At 36.9% G+C, this 25,756-nt stretch overlaps 1 protein-coding gene across 3 annotated transcripts in view; it reads left to right on the top strand.

Moving 5' to 3' along the window:
* The window catches only part of PEX5L (peroxisomal biogenesis factor 5 like), a 251,762-nt gene that overhangs the window by 15,561 nt on the left and 210,445 nt on the right, over nucleotides 1-25,756 (top strand). The window contains exon 2 of one of the 3 annotated variants that reach the window (XM_067738134.1): nucleotides 22,034-22,073. The exons of the other annotated variants lie outside the window; for them this stretch is intronic. The gene's annotated coding sequence lies outside the window, so the exon portion shown is untranslated. The remainder of the gene's footprint in view (nucleotides 1-22,033; nucleotides 22,074-25,756) is intronic. 3 annotated transcript variants of the gene reach the window in all.

Below are 25,756 nucleotides of genomic sequence, written 5' to 3'. Positions count from 1 at the left end.
GCCAGTGCCATACTGTTTTGATTATTGTAGCTTTGTAGTATAGTCTGAAGTCAGGGACGTTCTAGTTCTGTGAAAAATGCCATTGGTAACTTGATAGAGTAAGCTCTTATGTTTTTACAGAGCTAGCAAAGTGTTTCATATATGTTGTATGTGGAAGAAGGAGTTTAGCCATAGCAGTGCCCATTATACTTGGCTGTTTACAATAGTGACAGATGCTTGATTTTCTTCTTCTCTCACAGTTCTGGATTTTTTTTTTTTTTTTCATTTCCCCATCCCAAAACTCTTGCCTCCAGTACACTGAATATTTACTCATCCTTTATATTCCACCCAAACGTTATCTCCTCCGTGAGTGCTGCCCTGTGCCTCCACCAGCACCCTCCCACCTCCCCCACACACAATGCAGAATTAGGGATGTCTTCCTTAATGCTTACTTAGCATCTTATATCCATCATTTATACCATAATTAACATTTAACTTTAAATATTTATTTTTGTCAGTCTCCCCAGCTACTTGTAAGCCCTTCTGTGGCAGCGACTATATATTCAATACATCTTTATATCCCTGGAGACTAGAAGTGCTAGGTACATACTAGTAATGTAGTATTTATTGAATGAATGAAAGAATGAATTGGTGAATGAATGGATGAAAGAAAGAATAAAAGAATGAATAATTGAAATACTCAGAAGAGTCCCTTACTGTCCTGAATAAGGACTCCAAAGTGCAATTGGCATGGTCTTCCTGATTCTAAGACACATGGCCCCAGAATCTGGTCTATTCCCATGAGTTTCAGAAGTGAATATATATCAAGTGAAGTTTTCACACACTGGAAAGGGAATCAATTACAGGGAAACCTTATAAACCTTATAATTAGATTGCCACTGGAATTAAGCAACACTCCATTGTCAAAGCAGTCTACGCAGTTTAATGGGTTCAACCTTTTTAAAGCCTGAGGACAGTTTGGGGCTTCAGATTTAGAAATAGAATAGATTCTCCTAATGGTTTCTAACTATATCGCTAACTGGCCAAGGTCACTTGGAATTAGAATCCATGCCTCTAGAATCCCCTGGCCCAGGCCAGCCACCCCTCAGTAGCCCCACAGGGGGAGGAGTCAAGAAGGTGTCAGGGGTAGGTGGCACCACCTATGAGATTTTGGTGTGAGCCTTGGGCAGCTCCCCTCCCCCACACCTCTGTGCCTACACCAAAGGGCCCCAGGTGTCCACCTTCCTTTCCTCAAGGGGCTCCCCTCCCCTGCACAGACATTTTTAAACCACCGATTCCAAGAGAGGGAAAAAAAAAAGGAGGAGGTGTCTAGGAGGTTCTAGACACCTCCTCACCACCTCAGCTAATTGTCAACAGTGATTCTGATAATAGTGCTAAGACACACACACACCCCTGAGACCACTGAGATGACAGAACATCATCGTTAGAACTGTCCTAGGAGGACGTCATTTGCTTACACCCAGTTGTAAGGACTGCTTACACCTCTAGCCTTGACCTTTCCAGATACACACACTCGCACACACACACATTTTTCCAGGAATCCAAGGAAGGAGCTGCACTCACAATGGTCATCCAGGGGATGTGTCTATTTTGTGAGCCTGTCTAAATATGTAGATCTTATTATTATGTCTTCCACAGTTACTCTGATATGGGAGCCTGAGATATGGAAGAGTAATTCTTCTCATTCAGATACAGGGTAAAAAGATTCAAGTCACATGTCAAAGCTCTCTCTAATGGGAGAGAGTAAATAACTATGCCAGTGGTATGTGCCATCTCTGGGCAAATTATAAAAAGAGTCCCTCTCTGAGTGGGCTGGATACATAAAGACTCTCCTTTTCCCTGGAGGACACAATACCACACCCAGGCATAGGATTTGGCGGGTGGAGTTAGAGGGTTGGATTTCAGACCTGACTTGTGCCCTCTGATACAGACATCCGTGGACAACCAATAGGTACAACCATATGTATGTGTGTGGAGGTGTATAATGAAAGGTGGAGAAATGAACTCAATTCTACCAAAGGTATTCAATCACAGATTGGATGTGAGTTTGCTAGTCTTTATGGAAGATGGTTGGCTTAGAATATTACTGGCTTTCCTTACAGCTCTAGGATTCTATTATTATCAGGCCCTTAATTAGTGATCTAATGCATTTCTGAGGGTTTGGTCAGGGCAGATTTTTCCAGTTTACTAATAACCATATCATGGAAAATAAATTTAAAAGCTTTCCTAACATCAAGATACTTGTTATTTCTTATGAAACTAAAGATCAACCTCTCCTAAATCTCTAAAGAATATGCTACTTAGGAGGATCCTGCTGTACCTCTCCTCCCCATTCTGCAAATAACACGAGATACTTTAAGACAAAGCTATCCGCAATATGGCAGAACTCTCAGCTGTGATAGAATACTGATTATCTCTACTACAATAGTCACTTTTTGTGAGAGCCTCATAAAAGTTAATCTCTAAAATGCTTCAGTAAGGTTGTCAAAGGATAGATATTTTATCTTTGTCATGCTGATAAGGAGAATGCAGCCCATAGGGCTTGACTGTCTCACCCAAAGTTCTAATCAAATCAGTTGGAGACTGAGGACCAGAATCTGGGTCTTCGGTTTTTTATTCTATTGCTTGAGCCTGAATAGCAAATTCAGCCCACGTCTCCATGTCAGTAACTCAGCTAATGCAAAATGACTCGACTAACAGGGGACAAAAGGATTTTGCAAGTTTTCTCGAACATTGCATGGCCTTAGAGGGTAGAAATCTGTGATGCATTCTTCCTGACATTTATGCAAGACAGATGCTAAATCCATACAGCTCTATCAATTCTCTAAACTCAACATCTGTGTATATTAACTTAGTTCCTTGAGACTGCCTTTGTCTGTGATGGGGTGCACTCTCCTAGTGGAGTACAAACAGCTGTAAGACACCAATCTTTTGGTGCAGAAAGCCTCCCTAGAATAGAAATGCCCAGAAAGCCAGGAAAGTAAGGCTGTGGGATTAACTTGAGCTCAGAATCCCAAGGTAGTCACTGTGTGTTGCATGTGTAGAAGCAGAATCTTGGGTTGCATGTATAAACTAAATCAAAATATCCCCCCCAAAATCTGCCACTTACCTAAATATAATATTTTTCTTTTATGTTTTATTTTGTACTTTGCTATTATAAAAGTTCTTACTTTAAGACTTTAACCTGTATTAAACCCATATTTAAAATACCTGACTTTAGTATTGAAAAATACTTATCTGGGGGAGCTCTCTTATTTCTTCCGCTCTTAGAGATTCATTTTTTGCAGGGAAAGAGAAAATACCAGCTTTCTTGAAAGAGAGCTAGTAAACGGCAGGGTCAAGATTACTGGAAATATGCATAGGTCTTACTCATCTCAACTGATATTAAAATATCTACTTAAAGTGGAACCACCATTCCCTAATTTCTTTAAATTAATTTTAAACTTTCCATTACTTTAGGAGTAGAAGGCCAAGAAATAACATTATAAAAATCAGAATGTAATAGTATTGATCAACTAATGCAATATAAAATTAAAAGTACCAAAATAAAAATCATGTTTTCTTTTATAGTTGATTTTGTTAAAATTAATTTTTTCAGAGATCAACTTCTAGCACATTCATGTGATCATGTCCTGGTTTCAGAGTCTATAAGAAAAGAATGTAAATGTTCTGTGTTATATCAAGGAAGCACTCATTTAACTAATCGTCTAGTTAAGAATTAAAGTACAAGTACTCTGTACTTCGCTTGTCAAAAATTACTATTTTATCTGTGGATTGTTCTGCACATGATTCTGCCATTTTTAATAAATGTTTAAATAGATAACCTGTTTGCAGGTAAAGAATTGTTAAACTAAGCTGAAAACGTAGTTCATCTGGCGTCTATGCTCAGCCTAAATATGTATCTACAAACCAGTTATTTCTTCCCAACTAAATACCAGTACCTCTACCTGATCAAAGTCGGCATGTTCCAAACTGGGCTCGTTATCACCACCAATAACCTCCATAAAGCCCACCCCTTCTATTTTCCTGGATTGTTTAGTAGGACCACCACCTCCTCAGTTATTTATGTCAGAAAGCTGGGAACCATCCTCTCCTCTTTCTCTCTCATCCACTCTTCTTTCTCTCTCACTCCCCAAATTAAATCTAAATGCTCCAGCACTTACTTCCTAATTCACTCGTACTCTACCCTGTCTCTCCATCCTCACAGTCACCATCTTAGATCGCTCTAGTGTCTTTATCTGAAGAGTCACTATAGCTCCCCAACTAGTCCCTTTGCTACCAGGGTCACATGTACCTTACCACCCTCTTTACTATAGCATTAACTTCATCATATCACCCTTCTATTTAAACTCCTATCAGGGTACACCATCATCTATAACAGTGTTTCTCCAAGTGCAGTCTTCTCTAGAGTAGTTATCTAGAATGTTTGTTAAAAATACAGGTAACTGGGGCTTCCCTGGTGGCGCAGTGGTTGAGAGTCCGCCTGCCGATGCAGGAGACACGGGTTCGTGCCCCGGTCCGGGAAGATCCCACATGCCGTGGAGCAGCTGGGCCCATGAGCCATGGCCGCTGAGCCTGCGCGTGGCCTGTGCTCCGCAACGGGAGAGGCCACAACAGTGAGAGGCCCGCATACCGCAAAAAACAAACAAACAAACAAAAATAAAACAAGTAACTGGAACCCACTGCAGCCCTACTGAATCAGGCTCCATGAAGGTAAGGCCTGGGAATCCTCACTTTAACACTCTGCAGTTGAGTTTTGTGCACACTAACGTGTGGAAAACACTAGCCTCCAAAATAAAATAGGACCTATAAGGTCTACTTATCTGGTCTTCTCATCTACCGCTTCCCCATAAGCACCCTGGACTCTTGTCTTGCTACATTTTGGCACTTCCCCAAACTTCACCCATGCTTCCATGCCTCTGACCTTTTCCCAAGATGATCTCTAACCAGAACACCCACCATCCTCATCCGTAACCAATACTTGGTTAATCCTTGTTCATCCTTCAAAATTCAGTTAAAGGAGTTAAAGGTTATTTCCTACAAGGAGTCTTCCCTGAATTCTCTAGGGCAGGGGTAGATACCCTCCTCTCTGCGCTCCTAGCACCCTGCACCTGTGCAGACATCTGTCTCACATCCCCTCACCCTGCTTTCTGGTGAGTTCTCTTAGCTATGTCTTGTTCATCTTTTTAACACACTTAGTACAGAGCCTGCTCGTGGTAGGTGAATAGTACTAGTTGGATTAAGTCATAAATCATAATTCATCTTTTAATTAGCCTGAATTAATTCATTTGGTTTGAGTTAAACTTCTGGAGATTCCCATAGACCAGTATAGATTGAGAATCCTATCCAGGCTCTTTGAAGATGGAATTAAATTAAATTATGAAAGTGGAGTATTCCCTTTAAAAACAAATTAATCCTGAGTAATATATGCATTCAAATTGCTGTCTGATTAATAACAAAAAGGGAAGGGGGCAGGTGTGGGGAACCAAAGAAATTGTGTGAGCCGGTAGGCAAGAGGATTGTATCCCAGGCCTCTTTCTGCCCTAACTAGTGAATGATTTGGGGAACACCTCTTAATCTCTATGAATTCCAGTTTTCTCATCCACAGAATGACTAAACAGAATCTTAATCTTTCCCCAGTACTATTATTTTATAACTCTAAACTAAAATTTAGTAAATTAACATTTTGATATATTACTTAATACAATAAAAAAGCAATTTCAATAAATGATATGTAGAATTTATGATATATTTATGAAATTGGATTTTGGGAGGAAAAATCTATTGATCCAACTTTACCGGAACATTAGACTAGTATTATATTTACCCTGCTTTTTTTATACTTAGTTGTAATATTTGGCCATGTGGATTTGGATTTTTCTTTTATCAGTTAATTGCATGATTTGCTTATTACATGAAGTAATAATCATCTGTTATTTATCCCCATGAATTATATTACTATGAGTGAAATGAATGTAACAACATTATTTGACTAAGTAGATGATCTTCACATTTTCCTTATGGTTTCAAAGACATGGGGAAATTTTTTTTTTTTTACATCTTTATTGGAGTATAATTGCTTTACAATGGTGTGTTAGTTTCTGCTTTCTAACAAAGTGAATCAGTTATACATATACATATGTTCCCATATCTCTTCCCTCTTGCATCTCCCTCCCTCCCACCCTCCCTATCCCACCCCTCCAGGCAGTCACAGAGCACCAAGCTGATCTCCCTGTGCTATGCAGCTGCTTCCCACTAGCTATCTACCTTACGTTTGGTAGTGTATATATGTCCATGCCTCTCTCTCACTTTGTCCCAGCTTACCCTTCCCCCTCCCCCTGTCCTCAAGTCCATTCTCTAGTAGGTCTCTATCTTTATTCCTGTCTTACCCTAGGTTCTTCATGACATTTTTTTTTCTTAAACTCCATATATATGTGTTAGCATACGGTATTTGTCTTTCTCTTTCTGACTTACTTCACTCTGTATGACAGACTCTAGGTCTATCCACCTCATTACAAATAGCTCAATTTCGTTTCTTTTTATGGCTGAGTAATATTCCATTGTATATGTGTGCCACATCTTCCTTATCCATTCATCCAATGATGGACACTTAGGTTGTTTCCATCTCCGGGCTATTGTAAATAGAGCTGCAATGAACAGTTTGGTACATGACTCTTTCTGAATTATGGTTTTCTCAAGGTATATGCCCAGTAGTGGGATTGCTGTGTCATATGGTAGTTCTATTTGTAGTTTTTTAAGGAACCTCCATACTGTTCTCCATAGTGGCTGTACCAATTCACATTCCCACCAGCAGTGCAGGAGTGTTCCCTTTTCTCCACACCCTCTCCATCATTTATTGTTTGTAGATTTTTTGATGATGGGCATTCTGACTGGTGTGAGATGATATCTCATTGTAATTTTGATTTGCATTTCTCTAGTGATTAATGATGTTGAGCATTCTTTCATGTGTTTGTTGGCAGTCTGTATATCTTCTTTGGAGAAATGTCTATTTAGGTCTTCTGCCCATTTTTGGATTGGATTGTTTGTTTTTTTGTTATTGAGCTGCATGAGCTGCTTATAAATTTTGGAGATTAATCTTTTGTCAGTTGCTTCATTTGCAAATATTTTCTCCCATTCTGAGGGTTGTCTTTTGGTCTTGTTTATGGTTTCCTTTGCTGTGCAAAAGCTTTGAAGTTTCATTAGGTCGCATTTGTTTATTTTTGTTTTTATTTCCATTTCTCTAGGAGGTGCGTCAAAAAGGATCTTGCTGTGATTTATGTCATAGAGTGTTCTGCCTATGTTTTCCTCTAAGAGTTTGATAGTTTCTGGCCTTATTAATCCAAGTTATAGCACTCCTTACCTGTGTGACCTTGGACAAGTTTCTGAACCTCTCAGAGCATCTCAAAGTAGAAAACTGAAGTGTGTAATAAGTCATAAAAAAGCTTGATTTTTTTTTAAATTTCTGACTCTTGACAATGAGAACACAGATTTGTTGCCAAATTTTAACACTGGGTTCTCTGCATAAGAAATACCTTTCTGTGCTTCCCTGGTGGTGCAGTGGTTGGGAGTCTGCCTGCCGATGCAGGGGACACGGGTTCGTGCCCCGGTCTGGGAAGATCCCACATGCCGCAGAGCGGCTGGGCCCGTGAGCCATGGCCGCTGAGCCTGCGCATCCGGAGCCTGTGCTCCGCAACGGGAGAGGCCACAACAGTGAGAGGCCAGCGTACCGCAAAAAAAAAAAAAAGAAATACCTTTCTATTATTAAGGTTACAGGGTTGCTCACAGTAGACAATTAATACAGTGTCTCATTAAAACACAGACTAGCACTTCCTTTTTTAAAAAATTCTAAAGTAAGGTTATCATAATGGAAATTATATCCTCAAACCAATTAGTGGACTAAGTTAGTTGCAGTGAGACGTGTTGTTTTTCCGTTTATCTCTCTCATTTCCTCAGTGAACCCCAAAGAATTGTAGATAATTGGTGTGCTGTTCATCTGATACAGCTGCAGATCCTTTGTAAACTGCCTTTGCTATACCCACTTAGAGAGAATTGGAGGAACAAGTATGATGAATAAAAATGGGAAACTAGACCCTAAAGCTATGCTTGCCATTTTGAAATTTTAAAATAAGGTGACCTTGTAAGTCAAAAGTAGAGATCAGAAACTAAAACTCTAACCAGAGCTAGGAGCTCTCTTTTATAGGAAGCTAGCAAGTTTAATATCTGTGGGCAGTGAAAGTTTTTGACTAACATTGACTTATTAGAGAACAAAAAAAGATGATGAAATGGGGTGAACGTTTACGCATTTATCCATGCATCCTTTAAGTAAGCATAATTGTACAAGTGAATCACAATCTACATAAAAACTTAAAAATCCAGAGACTTAGAGTTCAAATTCTTGACTTTATTCCCAACTATGACTCTGTATGGCTTTAAATAGTCTATTTGATCCATTCGAAGGCCCTGTCCACAGCTTGTAGGATGCTACCCCACTTAGTAATGGAAAAGATCATTTGTTGCTTCTTCATTCTCACTTCCCACCCCCTTGTGCACACAATTAAAATAGACACCAATACATAGAGCTTGAAGAAATGCTTTCTTCTTATTGACCATTCACACCTGACTGTAAAATGTGTTGGTTACACTGAATTCTGAGGCTCCAAAATGCCTTTAAAGGAGCAACCCAGGGCTTCCCTGGTGGCACAGTGGTTGAGAGTCCGCCTGCCGATGCAGGGGACACGGGTTCGTGCCCCGGTCTGGGAAGATCCCACATGCCGCAGAGCGGCTGGGCCCGTGAGCCATGGCCGCTGAGCCTGCGTGTCCGGAGCCTGTGCTCCACAACGGGAGAGGCCACAACAGTGAGAGGCCTGCGTACCACAAAAAAAAAAGAGCAACCCAGAAGCTCTAGCCGTGCTGTCCTGCATCACAACAAATATCCCAGACAACTTGAATAAATTGAATCTGCAACAATCTCCAAGAGCCATTCCAGAGGCAAGGGGAGCCCTTTGAGAAGCAGAGCAACTGGATGTCACCAGCCAGGGCAGGCAGGCGTGGGCGACAGACTTGTTGGGAACAGTCTAAATGCTGTACCTCAAGCCTTCTGTGAAGTGTCTGCTGCTCTTCAGAGCAGCAGCCAGTCTCCTATCCCAGCGGTCGAGGTCTCCAGGTCAACAGAAGCTCTCCTCCTCCCCCGCTAAAAACAGACCAAACAAAAGGCAAGTTTGGAAAGAGCTGCACAGTCACAAGTGTTTGTATTGTCTTTAACCAGAACCTCTCACTAAAAAAAGAAAATCATGTTCTGATTTATAGCGTAGTTTATGTTCATGACACTGTTGTCAAGTCAGAAGGAAAGATCATGTCACTAACAGAGGCACAGATTGTTAGTTACTTAGCATTTCTGGTAATTGTCGGTTACAACTGTTAGTGGCAAAGCCAGGACTAGCTTCCCAATGCTACAGTTAGTGTTATTTCCTTTAAAATATGCTTGCAGGAACTACACACTGGCCAAAACAACTTCAGCCCATTTAATAATAAGGTTAACACAGACCTACCAAATGATGGAAAAAATGCAAGTATAAAACTAATCATAACAGCAATTGGTACATGTGTTTTGTTTTTATTCATATAAGGTATATGGTATCTAGGTGTGAAATCAGAGCACAACCTTTGGAGGAAAAGGGGATTCTCAGGTAGTGTATATGTTCCATACAGTACCTGACACGCTGTAAAACCATAATAATATAAATGACTGAAATCCAATTTATTTTCTGGCCACACTCCCAGGAAATCTTATCTGATTTTGAAACTGTTGGTGCTAAAATAAAATCCAAGAAACATAGCAGAATAAAAAATAGATCTCTTCAGCAAATCTGATATCCACGTACCCTGAGTCTTCATTCCTCATCTTACTTTTTCTTTATTTTGAAACCTGATTCCTTTCTCTGAAACTAAACATTTCTGAAAGGCGTATATCTAAGTTGTGTTGTTAGAAGTAAATGGTCATTCATTCGTTATCAAATATTTTTGAGCACCTCTTTTTATGGAAACGAAGCTTTATGATACTCCTTCTCCTTAGGGAGTTTTTAATTTATCTGAAAAGACACAAGAAAACTTACATAGCAAGATCAGATTTAAATAAAATAAGGAAACAATTCAAGAATTTTACAAGGCAATATAATTAAATGTGAAGTATATGGAAAATAAGCATTTAAAAATATGACTCAGTTGCACATGACTTACAGAAGTAGTATACTCAGTTTGAGAGTAAATTAGTAAACCATATTTACAGTGTTTTGAATTAGGTGTCAAAAAATAGTCCCCAGTCAAATATAATAGTTTAAATCTTTTTCTTGGTTGAAAATGGTAGGTTTTTACTGACCACAGCTTTAAAACACATTTTAGAAATGTAAAAAGGGAGAGAAATCTGTGAAGCCATCCTGGGGCTTGAATTAGTAATCCATATATTCATTTTTTTGTTTTTATTTCATACCCTAGATGTTATGCGAGAAAAAATGTCCCTTTCCCAAAACAGCAGAGAGAAAATTATTAAAGGTATTTCTGCCTAGGGATAGGTAAACTTTTGAGTTTGGTAAACTGCCACTTCATTCAAAAGTCAAAAATATAGTGATATAGTAGTTATCCTGATTTCCTTCATACAAAAAATTAGTCTCAAGTCTATAAACAAATCTTTTTTTCCTTTTATCATGACACAGCAATTTACCCACTAGAGAAAATCTTTTATAGAAGTTAACCCAGTATAAAATTTCGCTGTGGAATAATAACTTCATATATAAATATAACATGTTAATGAACATTAATTACTTTTTACAATAAAAATTTTCGAAATAAGATTTTAAGTTAAATATTTTTCTTCATGAATCAGTAATGCTCTATTCTTCAGGATTCCCATTGATTTAGGTATTGATTAACAAAGAAAACAACTCAGAGGATAAATGCAAAATTATTTATATCTATAAAAAGTGTTCAGACATTGATGGAAATAAATTAACTAAAATAATAAACAGCAACATTTAAGAAAAATACTTTAAAACTAAATATAATATTTACATCCTAAAAGTGATTTAAAAAAATCCACCAGCAGTCCTCTGTCTGAGACCTTGGCAGCTCAGCATCCTTCAGCTCAGAGTAAAGGGCAAGACCAGGCGTTTACTGGCGCATAGCACTTCTGGAACTAACCCTGGCTCTGGCTGCTCTAGTGGGACACACCTGCTTCTCTTGAGAGACAAAGCAGCAATCATTTTCTATGTTGTTCTTCCCTGGACAGATAACCTAACTAGATATATTCAAGGACAAATTAAACAACCAAATTAAAGGTCACTTGAGGATAGGAGTTCCGTGTTAGCACCTTGTGCATTTCATCTGTTTTAAATTGAAATTCCTTAAAGACAGGATCATGAACATTCATATACAGAGAGAAATGGATATAGATATCAAAAAAATATTTCAAAGCACTGAGCTGACATCTAGTTAATAGGAAGTTAACTTAAATAGTAGAAATACCAGTGAGGATTTATATAAAACGTTGAATGCTATGATCTAACCATCAGTCAGAGTCATTCTTCACTGTGGTGTGACCTCCCACATTTTCCTGGAGATGAGATTCAGGTACTAGAATAAAATGAAGGATAGAATCAAGGACAAAAAGATGAGATATTACATGTTGTTGTTGGTGGTGGTATTATAGCCTTTACTTCTTGCTTTTTATGGAAAGGAATGTTTTTCCCTGTTTACTTATGCCCATTTGTTGTCTAAATCACTATTAGCCATTATTTTTCTGTCTTTATAAACTTAAGCTCAAATACCTCCATTACATTTTTCTGTAATTTCACATGTTGATTATTCATTCCATGTTTACTCTTTTATTTATTATACACTGATTAAGTGCCTATGCATCAAGAGAAAAGTCCCAACAATTTGTTTCAAATCTCTCTTATCATTGTCTTCCATTCTTCTAACTACAGTCCTCTCTACAATTTGGTTTCCTCACCTGAATAGCGAGGAAATTAACATACAGAATGGTCTGAGGGCCCCTCCAACTCTGAAATTCTAGTTCAATACAGTAAGACATCAGGGTTGCTGCTTTGTTTGGGTTTTTAATAAGACAGGATGATTAGCACTTTAAAGAACATCTCACTATGTGAGACAATTATGGATGCCTGTACCATGAATGGAGCTTATTCTTCTTATTCTGTTATACAGAGAACAGGTAGTGTATAACATTACATCATAATTTAAAACAAAACAAAAACAAAAAAAACACCTTATTTTGGAGAAAACACATTTTCTGTATATTATAATTAAATTCCAGTATCTCATTCTCTAACTTGGCAAAGATGGAATTTGAGCCCAGAAAATCTGGCTCCAGAGTCTACCCACTTGTGTACAATATTATTAAACAAGCATTTTTAAGCATTTATTGGAGTGTTAACAGCAAAGAATGCAAAGATGAATGAGGTATGGTCCTGTCCTCAAGGGGATTACAGAGCCAGCTCATCTTTCAGCAAAGCATTTCTCCAAGGCTCTGCTAAGGAAGAAGACAGAGCCCTTTCCACCTGGAATCCCCATAGCATTACATCCGTTCCTTTCTCACAGCACTTTTACAAGTGGGTTATTGTTATTTGTGTTCACCTCTCAGATCCTTTACTTGAAAGGAATATACCTTATTCACGTTTATACTCTATGTTGATGCTGTAAAATGGTTTTAAAATAATGGAAAGAATACACTGATGTTTACATGTAGCCAGCATATTATGGTAAGTACAGTGCAGGGATGAAATAAGAGCCTTTGTGAAATAGCTGCAATTGCGAGATCAAAATTACCATAATAATCCCGATTCAGATTTCAGGGTGGTTGGGTTTTTTCCCCTCCCAGAAGAAGAAATAATTTAATGGAAGAGAGTTGTCTTATTTTTTCAATAAGGTTATATAAGATAGAGCACCCTTTTTTATTACGCATTTTTAAGAGTATCCTTATATGACCTAACAGTTTAGCTTCTGGGGACTTCCCTGGTGGTGCAGTGGTTAAGAATCCACCTGCCAATGCAGGGGACATGGTTCAATCCATGGCCCAGGAAGATCCCACATGCCGCGGAGCAGCTAAGCCCGTGCACCACAACTACTGAGCCTGTGCTGTAGAGCCCGCGAGCCACAACTACTGAGCCCGCGAGCCACAACTACTGAGCCCACGTGCCACAACTACTGAAACCTGCGCACCTAAAGCCCGTGCTCTGCAACAAGGGAAGCCACCGCAATGAGAAACCAGCGCACCACAACAAAGAGTAGCCCCCACTCATCGCAACTAGAAAAAGCCCGTGTGCAGCAACAAAGACCCAGTGCAGCCAAATAAATTAAATAAATAAATAAGTTTATAAAAAAGAAAAAAAGAGTTTAGCTTCTGTTAAGCCAGACTACTTTCTGTGGTTTTTTGTTTGTTTTTGTTTTGTTTTTCTAACAAGTTCCCAGATTTAAATTTCCAACATGCTTTCTGGAAACTATAACCTATGAGTTTGTTTTATAATTTTAAAATTTTATTTTATAATTTTATTTGAAGTAATAGCTCTGCATGCCTGTAATAGCTCTGCATGCCTGTAATTTGGGAATTTTGAGTCTCCTTTCTTTGCCTATTCTTAGCACTAAAGTCACGCACATTGTACATTGTCCCTTAATTGAAGCACAGAATCAGAAGGATGGTTCCTTCCTCAACTAATAATTTCCTAAGGGAGACCTGCTGATATGTCACAGAAAACATAAAACATATTTCATTAATTTTCATTCTGCTCTCAGACTCTTCAAGGTCATAAGCTTGGATGTGTTATCACATTTCCCATCCGATGATGCTAAGATTTCTCAATGCCACCAGTCTATACTGGCAGTTCTGGCAGTTCACAATGGAATGTGATAAACAGACATGTAGAGAAGTTCAACAAAACTTAAGGGGCAATTAAAAATTAAGATTTTTGTTTCTGATCGTAGAAGTCATACATGGTCATTGTAGAAAATTTGGACAAGAAAGAAATACAAAGTCATTCACAATATGATAATTATTAATTTTTAGTCATTTTTCCTGGACTATTCTTTCTGTAATTGGAGCTGAATATCCTCAGGATACCATGAAATGCTAATTACATTTCATTCCAATTATCTGCTGTGTGCCACCCAAGTGCTAGGAACTGAGCAGCCAGAGGCAGCTGTGGGCTTCAGAGCCTCCTGGAGTAGGCAGATTAGTGCCAGAGCACAGGGAAGGGCCCTAAATCATACCTGAGTGGGATGCAGGGTCAGAGGGGCCTTCCCAGAGGAAGGCCCTCACTGAGAACTAAGGGACATGCCAGAGTTAGTGAGGGAAGGAGGAAAGGCCCCAAGAGGCTGGCGAGAGAGGGCAATGAAAATGTGTCCACGGCTCACAAATTGAATATGAGGGGTGAGAGAGGACAAATGGGCAGGGTCCACCTGGTATGAAGTTTCGTGGACCATGGTGAAGATCATGGACTTTGTGCTGAGGGCAATGGGGAGCCATAGAGGGTAAACAAGGGACACAGTGCTGCAACAATGGAGAATGGATTGGTGAAGGGGGTAAGAGTGGAGGCCAGGAGGCCAGTGAGGAGAGGATGGGACAGTTTCAAAGAGAGGAATGAGAGTATATCAAAATAGTCAACCTTTACAGGATGCTTACTATATACCAGGCATTCTACTAAGCATGTCACATACCTTATTGAACTTAACTCTCTCTGGAAATGAAGTTCTAAGGGAATGCTTTGTAGTTCCAAGCTATAGTTAAAGATACCAAGTAGAATCAAGACTAATAGTCTTAGCAAGTGATCCAAAAATTATGGAAAACAAGTATTAAAATGATAAAGGTTAAGACATGAATTTAGGAATTTTATAATAAAAGTAAAAATTTTAAATATAGTAAAACTTATAAACTTATGTATTCTTAAAGAATAAGGTGAGGATTAAGTTTTTTTATCCCCAAAAAACGTTCTTTGCCATCATTTTGAGTTACTGAGACCTAATCTGAAGGTGAGAAAAATTAAAGTATTGAAAATTTTATTTTTTAAATAATGTTTATTAGAGTATAGTTGATTTACAATGTTGTGTTAGTTTCAGGTGTACAGCAAAGTGTACACCTCAGCCCCCCCTTATCCCCTGGAAACCATAAGTTTGTTTTCTACATCTGTGCCTGTACTTCTGTTTTGTAAATAAGTTTATTTGTACCCTTTTTTTAAGATTCCACATATAAGCGATATCATATGATATTTGTCTTTCTCTGTCTGGCTTACTTCGCTCAGTATGACAATCTCTAGTATGTCTCAGTATGACAATCCATGTTGCTGCAAATGGCATTATTTTGTTCTTTTTTATGGCTGAGTAATAATCCATTGTATAGGTGTACCACATCTTCTTTATCCATCCCTCTGTTGATGGACATTTAGGTTGCTTTCATGTCCTGGCTATTGTAAATAGTGCTGCATTGAATATTTGGGTTCATGTATCCTTTCAAATTATGGTTTTCTCCAGGTATATGCCCAGGAGTGGGATTGCTGGGCCATATGGTAGTTCTATTTCTGTAGTTTTTTAAGGAACCTCCATACTGTTCTCCATAGTAGCTGTACAAATTTACATTCCCACCAACAGTTTAGGAGGGTTCCCTTTTCTCCACACCCTCTCCAGCATTTACTGTTTGTAGATTTTTTGACAATGGCCCTTCTGACTGGTGTAAGGTGATACCTCTTGTAGTTTTGATTTGCATTTCTCTAATAATTAGTGATGTTGAGCATCTTTTCATGTGCTTTTTGGCCATCTGTATGTCTTCGTTGGAGAAATGTCTATTTAGATCTTCCACCCATTTTTTTTATTGGGTTATTTGTTTTTTTTTTTGATATTGAGCTGCATGAACTGTTTATTTATTTTGGAGATTAATCCCTTGCTTCATTTGCAAATATTTTCTCCCATTCTAAGAGTTGTCTTTTTGTTTTGTTTATGGTTTCCTTTGTTGTGCAAAAGCTTTTGAATTTAATTAGATCCATTTTTTTATTTTTGTTTTTATTTTCATTACCTCAGGAGGTGGATCAAAAAAGATCTTGCTGTGATTTATGTCAAACAGCATTCTGCCTGTGTTTTCCTCTAAGAGTTTTATAGTGTCTGGCCTTATACTTAGGTCTTCAATCCATTTTGAGTTTATTTTTGTGTATGGTGTTAGGGAGTGTTCTAATTTCATTCTTTTACATGTAGCTATCCAGTTTTCCCAGCACCACTTATTGAAGAGACTGTCTTTTCTCCATTGTATATCCTTGCCTCCTTTGCCATAGATTAGGTGACCGTATGTGCATGGGTTTATCTCTGGGTTTTCTATCCTGTTCCATTGATCTATATTTCTGTTTTTAATGCCATTACCATACTGTTTTGATTACTGTAGCTTTGTCATATAGCAACACAAACAGATGGAGAGTTATACCATGTTCTTGGATTGGAAGAATCAATATTGTGAAAATGACTGTACTACCCAAAGCAATCTACAGACTCAATGCAGTCCCTATCAAATTACCAACGGCATTTTTCACAGAATTAGAACAAAAAATTTTACCGTTTGAATGGAAACACAAAAGACCCGAATAGCCAAAGCAATCCAGAGAAAGAAAAATGAAGCCGGAGGAATCAGGCTCCCTAACTTCAGACTAAAGTACTGAGAATTTTAAACGTACACGTGCATGCACAGACACAGAGACTTACACTCATACATGTTGCAGTTAATACTTGAACATGACTAAATGTATCCTGGACAATACACTGTTGTGCATATTCTTTATTAAAAATCAAGCATTTATAGTTTTATATTTGTATAAAGTCATTCTTACATCTTAAATTATATAAAAATAAATACTAATTTACTCAAGGGAACAAAGCTGATCATTCTTCCTAAAATGAAAACAATCTAGAAAAAGGTACTGCTATGAAAGCTACAGAAAGCTCAATTGAGAACCATTTGCAATTTCTTACTGAAGATTGCTGAATAATTAAAAAAGAAATTCCCTTAGTAACATAATTGTGAATAGAATTCTATTCTTTTTTAGCTCCATGGAATGAGTACTTGATTTTTCATTGTGATTCAGAGAGATACATTTAAAAATTAACTCTGCATCCCAAAGAATAGTTTGATCATATAAAGTCAGAAAATCTTCACTAAAATAAAAACATTTAAAAGGGATTACCATAGGTAATTTAATATATTCTTCCCATGTATGCTATATATTCCATTTGCTGGAATTTATCATTCTATTGCATAATATATATTCCATAAAATGAAGTTCATTAACCTTTTTATTTCCTCCTTATTGTTGAATTCTTTTGTCTATTATTTTATGTCATCATCTTACTAAATAAAGCATGTTAAACATAAACTTAAACATAATTCAACTATTTTTTGGTAGACCTGAACTAGGGACAACATTTTAAACATCAGTTCTCCTTGCTGAGTATTGTAATCATATAATTCTTCTAAAGAAGATATTAGGCTTAAATTGCACTGACTCCAAAACAAAACCTACCAATTTGGGGTTGTTGCTTTCCTTTTATTTATATAGTCATTTATTTATATTTAATGAAATCTCTATTATCAGTTTGTTGTGATAGAGATGGTGAGAGAGGGAGATTATTTACCTCTTTCTCATAAAAAGATTGTACAAAAATACTCTACTTATTGCATATTGTTTTATGCTAGTGTTCAGGTAACCTTAAATATATCGTTGTTGATAGATGTTAGCATTAAAATATCAATAAGGCAAAATATCTTTCTATTATCATAACATTTACAAGTAAATTAAACTGAGAATGCTTTTCTTCCTTGCTCATCTCAGAGTAGTTTTTAAAAGTCTAATTACAGATTGTATCACTACTCTGTGAGGGGCTGTTTACCAAACCTGGGGCAAATGGGATTACCATGAAGGTGATGGATATAAAGCCATTTAAAAATTAAGTTATTTTAGGCTCCATGATTCTCTTCCACTAGACAAATTGCCATAAGATGATGAGAGGAGAAAATAAAATTAAAGGGGTAGGATTGTTTCTTTCTATAAGGATTCCAGCTGCCAAGTTAGATATTGAATTTTATGGTTTCTTCGCAGACAGGCAGTGCTAAGAAGCTATGCTCGTCATCATTCTTGCCTTCCAAAGTTCAGCGCCTCGTTTCTCTTTGCCTTTGAAAAACTCTTACTCTTTTCAGTCTTCTGGAGTTTAAAAAATAGCCCTTTAAATGTGGTCTGTTGTTATTTCTTTGAAAAGGATAAAAAGAGAAGGGGGAGGAAGGAAGGGACAAAAGAGCGAGTAAGGGATCACTCAAGAATTGAAACTTACAGTGCAGTCATGAGAAGTAAAAGACTGCATCAGCAAACTACATCTTATTTGCATTCAAAATCAAGGATTCTACTTCCTTTAAAGTCACTGAAGCAAATTATCACAAAGACCTTCTAAACAATGCTCTTTATAATTTTCTATAATGGCAAAAGTTGGGAAGGAGAAAAAGGTCACATTATCCAAATGCTTGGCAACTTCTGAATTATTAGGTATCTTAGAAACCATAAGTCACGTGCATTTCCCCAGTCATCTTTTTAGGAGAGGATGCTACCGTTTTCTTATAATATAGCTTACATTGCCCTTTTTGGTAATTAGTGTAATTTGACACATTTTAAGATAATGAAGCCACCTGCTCTGAATAGCTAAATCACCATTAATGCTTAAAAGCTTTTCTCTCAGCAGCAAAAAGATATGAAGGAACTTCTAATCCAACTTTGCCTTTCATGTTTCATTTCCCGGAGAGTTTTTAGAATCTCCATGGTTTGGATTTCAGTAATACACTGTAATTGACAACTAACCTTGTTTTAGGTGGAGATCGCCAAGGAAGTTTTTCAAGGTGTGTTAGTTTCATGTAGTTCACAGAGTATTGACTGGACAGAAGGGAAGATGTGGATGGATGCAGTCTTTTACTGTGTCCAGCCCTGTGTGAGGTGCTGTCACTTTTGCATCTTAGTTAAATGGCACATCTTGCTCGAGGGCACATAAGCTAACCAGTGGAGGATCCTGTATTGAACACAGGTATCCTATTGACCAGCACCCTGTCCACTACTCCTTGCCAATTCTCTGTTATTATTTAACCCAGTTTATAAGGAAGGTTAAAAAGGAGTAATTTTTTTAATACTTCAATGAATCACACTAAATTAATAATAGTGCCACAAAATATACACAGGAAAAAACATTTGGGACAATGGAATATGGCAAAGATGAAAAAAAGAGGATATTATTGAAGTTCTTAAATGAAATAACATTTTTATACAGATGAAAGTATAAGATTGTATGCAGATGAGAAAGTGTACAGATGCGAAAGCAGTTAGCTGAAGAATATCAGTTTTAGACATATTTTAATTTCATTTGCCTTAAACATAAGTGAACTAGGAGAAAATATTAGTTGCTGAGTCATTTGGTAAACCACACCTGTGATTCACTTTTGCCCCAACAGAGTAATGGTTATATATTTTCAGTGGATAATTAATATTTGAGAAATTTGTCAACACAAATTTCTCAGCATCAGTACTGTTAACATTTTAGGCCCAATAATTAATCCTGTGTTGTGCGGGGCTTCCCTGGGCATTGTAGGATGTTTAGCAGCATCCCTTCCATCCACCCACTAGATGCCAGTAGCACCCTCCCAGTTCTGACAATCAAAACTGTCTCTAGGCCTTGCCAGATATCCCCTGGGGGCAAAATCACCCTCTGTGGAAAACCACTGGAGTAAACAATAGGCATATAGTTTACTTCCATATGCCTATGGCCAGGCGTATAGAAGTAAACTAAACAAAGACCCTGATCTCATAGAAATTACAGTGAGAGAGAGATGGAAAAAGGAAAGACAACTATATAATGCGGTGACAAGCGCTGGAAAGAAAAATAAGGCAGGATAAAAGCATAAAGAATAATGTGGATGATACTTAGATCAGCACTCTCCAAGGAGGTGTCTTGAGCAGAGACCTAAGGTGAGATGTGAATATCTGGAGGAACAGTGTTTTAGGTGGATGGAATAGCAAGTGGGAGAGCCCTGAGGCAGGACCAGTTTGGGATGTCTGAGACTAGCAAGAAGCCAGTTGTTGCTAGAGCTGAGTGAGCAGGTGAAAAGAAGTAAAGGGTAAAGTAACCAAGGCAAGAAAAGACCAGATCATGCAGAGACTTCTAGATTAGCTCTGCCCAACAGAACTTGCTGCCATGATGAAAATCCTCCACATATTATACTGCCGAAAACAGTAGCCACTGACCACATGTGGCTATTGAGCTCTAGAAATATGGCTACTCTAAGTGAGAAAATGAATTTTTAATTTTATTTTACTTTAACTGATTAAAATGTACTTAGATATATGTGATGAACTACTGTATTGAACAGTGCAAGTCTAAACCATAAGGACTTTGGATTTTATTCTAAATATGAGTCAAAAAAAAAAACTACTAGAAGAGTTTGAGCAGAGGAAAGACATGATCTCCTTAGCTTTAAAAGGACAGTAAAGATCGTAAAATTCAATATATGTTTCCCCATTTCCAGAGATCAGATCTAAATCTAGTGAGAACCTCAACTAAATAACACATGATGGGTTCCTACAATTCATTATAATTTCACCATTTTCAATGCCTATTTTTAACACATTATTTCTCTTCCAATCAGAAAGATTACACTGTCATTCTACATATGTTAAGAAAAAATGTTACCGTTTTATGCTTAAATATTAACACAATAAGAAAAAAATATTAACACAATAAGTTCATGAGCTAAAATTTTATTTTAAAAACATTTTTTAAGCCTTTGGCAGATTTCATAAAATTAATGTAATCTAGATCCTGCATTTACAAAAATATTAAGCAAAATTGTAACTAGTCTGGTTTATCTGAAATACCTAAGTTTTAGATAATTCTAGTCTGTATTTTGCATTTCTTTTATTCAAATCCTTATAGAGTGATTCAGATCAAACAGCTGATGAAGTCAGCTGGATAGTCTGCTTTGTCAAAGTCGTTGATATTCATGCTTGAATGCATAAGAAGTCCACCTGGAGTGCTTTTGAAAGCACAGCTCCCCATTCCAGAGGTTTGATTTCAGTATCCTGGGTGGAGCCCAGGGATGTCATTTTTAGCAAAAATCCAGGTAGTTTTGATGCAGCGAGACTGAATCTCTGCAAAAAACAACAGGTTAAGATAGCTCAGTATCAAATTTCCATTTCATTTTGTTTGGTATTTATTTGGGTCCCAGTGTAGTTCTGATATCATTTTCATTCATATTAATATACCTAGTAGTTATGGACATTATGTTAATATTTTGTGAACCACATATATTAATAGTTTCCTTTAGCTTGACTAAAACACTTTATCTGCAATTTGAGTCTCCATTCTCATTTCCAGATTTTACCAAATGGTAAATACAGTAAATATTTTTAATCAATAATTTAAAATGAATTTGCCTTGGCTATCATGAATATAAAACTGTGAAAATATCATCTGAAATGCTTTTACTAAATTTGACCATCTATACACCTAGCAACAGAGGTCTCTAAACAGAGGTCTCTATGGTCTAAGTTTAAGGACCACAGAAATTCGCTGATAAGGTTCTCAGGATTTAATTTTCTAGCCAAGGTTTATTTAAGCAGTTCAAGAGCAAAAAATAAACTTATAGGATGACCTTTGTAAACTCGTACTACTCGAATAATACTACTTCCAAATTGGAAAGGCGCTTCCAAATAGCACTCTCTCTTTATAACTGAAATTGTCAGATCTCTTGTGGAAAAGAAAAACGTTAAGATTCTCTGTATAAATAGTCAAGGGGGATACTGATTGGGATAAAAGCAGTGGTCAGTAGCACTTGCTAGAGCATTACCTCACATGCCTCATTTTTAAATTCAAATCATTATTGTGTAAACTCTCTTCACTTATTTACAGAACAGATTTCTACTAGATTTTGAGAAATTTAACTACTTTTTTAATATTATCATTTTAGAAACCAAAGGGAGCCAAAGTAGCCTGTTAAGGAGCATTAGGTAAGATATAATTATTATTTATTTGTCTTTTGTCCTTCTTGGAAAATTTTTAGGTTAAATTTATGACATTTTCATTTAAAATGTATAAAATTATCTGCCAAATTGAGAAACAGCTGTACTGTAGAATTGAACTTTAATAAAAGATCTGAGGCCTCAGGAGCTTTTAGATATGAAAAGGTTTATTTTTATTAAAGTTTTTATTTTTATTAAATCTTTAAAATAATGAAGGCCTATATATAGGGTTTTTTGGTTTACATAGGTTTGGACACTTTATTTGAAAGATTAAAATATCAATAATATAAATTTAATCAAATAATTATAGTATTTTGGTTCTCTGCAGCTTGGTATTAAAATGTATGGAAGTTTAGGGTGGTTTGTTTGTTTGTTTGTTTTTGTTTTGTTTTCAGTGCACAGTCTGAGGCCACAGAAATTAGACAGTCTTTCTTAAAACCTAATATACTCCTCATTCAGTAACACGTAAGCATGGGGCATAATACAGATTGTTCTAATAAAGGATTAAGACCCAGGTGTTTTCTGTGTTTCGCATAGTAGAATAGACTGAGCTAAGCTCCTTTTGGAGACTGAGTTTTCTGAATCAACTTGTTTACAGAGCTGCCAAGACTTCTGGCTCTATTTAGAAAAAAAAGTCTCAATAGCTATTTGAGGCCAGGCTCCAAATACTCACCTGAATTGTGTCAGTTTACATCTCTGCTAATAACTCAGAATGGATTAGATTTATATCACTCTTTTCTCTGTTTGAAAATAGAAACTGTTTGGTCTCATCTATCGTACTTTCCTAGCCTGTGAAATGAATGAAGATTTGTCTAAAGATAATATGCCCTCCAGATTTAACATGCTATTAAAATATAAGATAATTTAGATCTTTATGGGACATTCTGCATTGTGATTGCAATTGTTTCCTGATTTAGCAAGATTATTAACTATACTTGTCAAATGGTTCTGAAAGGAAGTTTTATTATGTTTGCCATTATCTCGGTCTTTATTGTAAAATACTGTGTGTTAGGTGGCCTCTCTACAATTCTAGGGCAGCTGAATGTTCTAGCTGCACTTGAAACTGAAGTAAATATATTTCTTGGTAGAAAAATTAAGAACATACACCCAAAAAGGGTTATACTGATAGAAAAATATAGGTTTGGAAAAATATTTGCAACACAGCTGACAAAGGGTTAATAGCCAAGTCCTCACAAATTGCCAGTAAATTGACCAGCCACCCAACATAAAACTGGGGAAAGGATACAAGGGGGGCTTTCTAGGGGCAAAACTCCAAATGGTCAACAAACATGAAAAGATGTTCAAATTAACTTATAGGGAAATGAAAGACATCACTTTATAACCATCAGACCAAGAAAAAAATGTAAAGCAGTTAATACCTATTGCTCTCAAGAACGGAGGAAAGGTATAATCATATAATTATGATCTAGCAAAATTTTAAACAATTTTAAAATTAAAATTGTGTATACTTTTTTATTCTGCAATCCTACTCCTAGGAATCTATCCCATAGAACTAAAACAACCAGAACCTAAGAAAACATGCACAAAGATGCTAGTTGCAACATTGTTCAGAACTGAGGGGGAAGAGGGAACCAAGTGAATGCCCATTTTAAAAAATGGTTGAAAGGTCACGGTACATCCATACCTAGAATAACATGCAAGCCTTAAAAATAACGAACTGGAGCTGCGAAGGTTAATTTAGGTGATTGTTTATGAGGCATAATGGTGAGAGAAAAAAACAGGACACAGAGAAGTGTCATATATTATTTGTAAGATGTAAGGCAATGACAATCTTAGCTAATATATATGTGTATATGATTAAATGTACTTAACTACAAATAAGTGTGTTTGACTATAACTGTGGCTAAAATAGAGAAAATACATATTGCATTGTTAATTATGAATGAGATGGATAGTATCTATATTTGGCGATATGAATATATTGGGAGGCAGGAGGAGTACGCAAGCAAAAAAACACAAAAACAAACAACAACAACAAAAACAAACAAAATAAAGGCTAGACTATAAAAATAACACTTATTATATCATCCCATAAAAGTATTTGTCGGGCTTCCCTGGTGGCGCAGTGGTTGAGAGGCCGCCTGCTGATGCAGGGAACACAGGTTCGTGCCCCGGTCTGGGAGGATCCTGCATGCTGCGGAGCGGCTGGGTCCGTGAGCCATGGCCGCTGAGCCTGCGCGTCCGGAGCCTGTGCTCCGCAGCAGTGAGAGGCCCGCGTACCGCAAAAAAAAAGTATTTGTCAACATCCACATATGTTTAAAATATTTAACTTAAAATGATTAAAACAATGTTTTCAAATCAAATTCACAGATCATTGCTTGAGAGCACAACGAAAAATAAATATAGCTAACGTTATTTATCAAGCCCCCTCCAAAGGGTGTGCACATAGCTGTAGCTATAAGGACATGGTTTGAAGCCTTATTTTATAAGCGATGACAACAAAATTCAATAAAAACTTAAAAAGGTCCATCACTAGTGATAAACTATGTAACATTGCATAGCCACTGAAAATGATGCTGTAGAAGTATGCATGTTTACAGGAAGGAAGCTCATAATATATTAAATCAAGAAAGCAAGGTATAACATTATATATATATATTTTTGTTCCCTTATCATTTTTGTATCTATAAAAAACTGGAAAAAAATGAGCAAAATAAGAAATTATTGATCAGCTGGATTTCATTAAAATTAAAAACTGCTCTGCAAAAGACAATGTCAAGAGAATTAGAAAAAGCCACAGAACGGGGAGAAAATATTTACAAAAGATACATCTGATAAAAGACTATTATCCAAAATATACAAAGAACTCTTAAAACTCAATAATAAGAAAACAAACAATTTGATTAAAAAAAAAAATGGGCCAAAGACCTTAAGAGACATCTCACCAAAGAGATACACAGGTGGCAAATAAGCATATGAAAAGATGCTCCACATCACATGTCACCAGGGAAATGCAAATAAAATCACAAGATACCACTATACACCTATGAAACCCTGATAACACCAAATGCTGGTGAGGATGTGGAACAACAGGTAGCTCTCATACAGTGCTGTTGAGAAGGCAAAACCGTACAGCCACCTTGGAAGATAGTTTGGTGATTTACCAAATTAAACATACTCTTACCATACGATCCTGCAACCACACTCCTTGGTATTATTCACCCAAAAGAGTTGCAAACTTACATTCACACAAAAACATTCACAGGGATATTTATAACAGCTTTCTTCATAATTGCTAAAACCTGGAAGCAACCAAGATGTCCTTCAATAGGTGAATGGATAAACGGTGGTACATCCAGACAGTGTAATGTTACTCAGTGCTAAAAAGAAATGAGCTATCAAGCCAGGAAAAGACATGGAGGAACTTTAAATGCATATTACTAAATGAAAGAAGCCAATCTTAAAAGGTTACATACTGTATGATTCCAACTATATGACATCTAGAAAAGGCAAAACTATGGAGACAAAATGACCATTTGTTACACTTCCACTGCATCTCCTGGTTTACCTACTCCAGCTCTGGCATAAAATCATTATTTGATAAACACACTGGTTGATTTTTAGTCACTCAACTAAATCTTTAGCTTCATTTTTTTCTCCCATCTGTAATGTTGGGGGAACAGAGGTTAGACTAAATTTTCTTTAGATGT

This window comes from Pseudorca crassidens, chromosome 5, assembly GCF_039906515.1.
Source record: "Pseudorca crassidens isolate mPseCra1 chromosome 5, mPseCra1.hap1, whole genome shotgun sequence".
NCBI lineage: Eukaryota > Metazoa > Chordata > Mammalia > Artiodactyla > Delphinidae > Pseudorca > Pseudorca crassidens.
The sequence above is the reverse complement of the archived record's forward strand: the minus strand, read 5'-3'. Positions and strand labels throughout refer to the sequence as shown.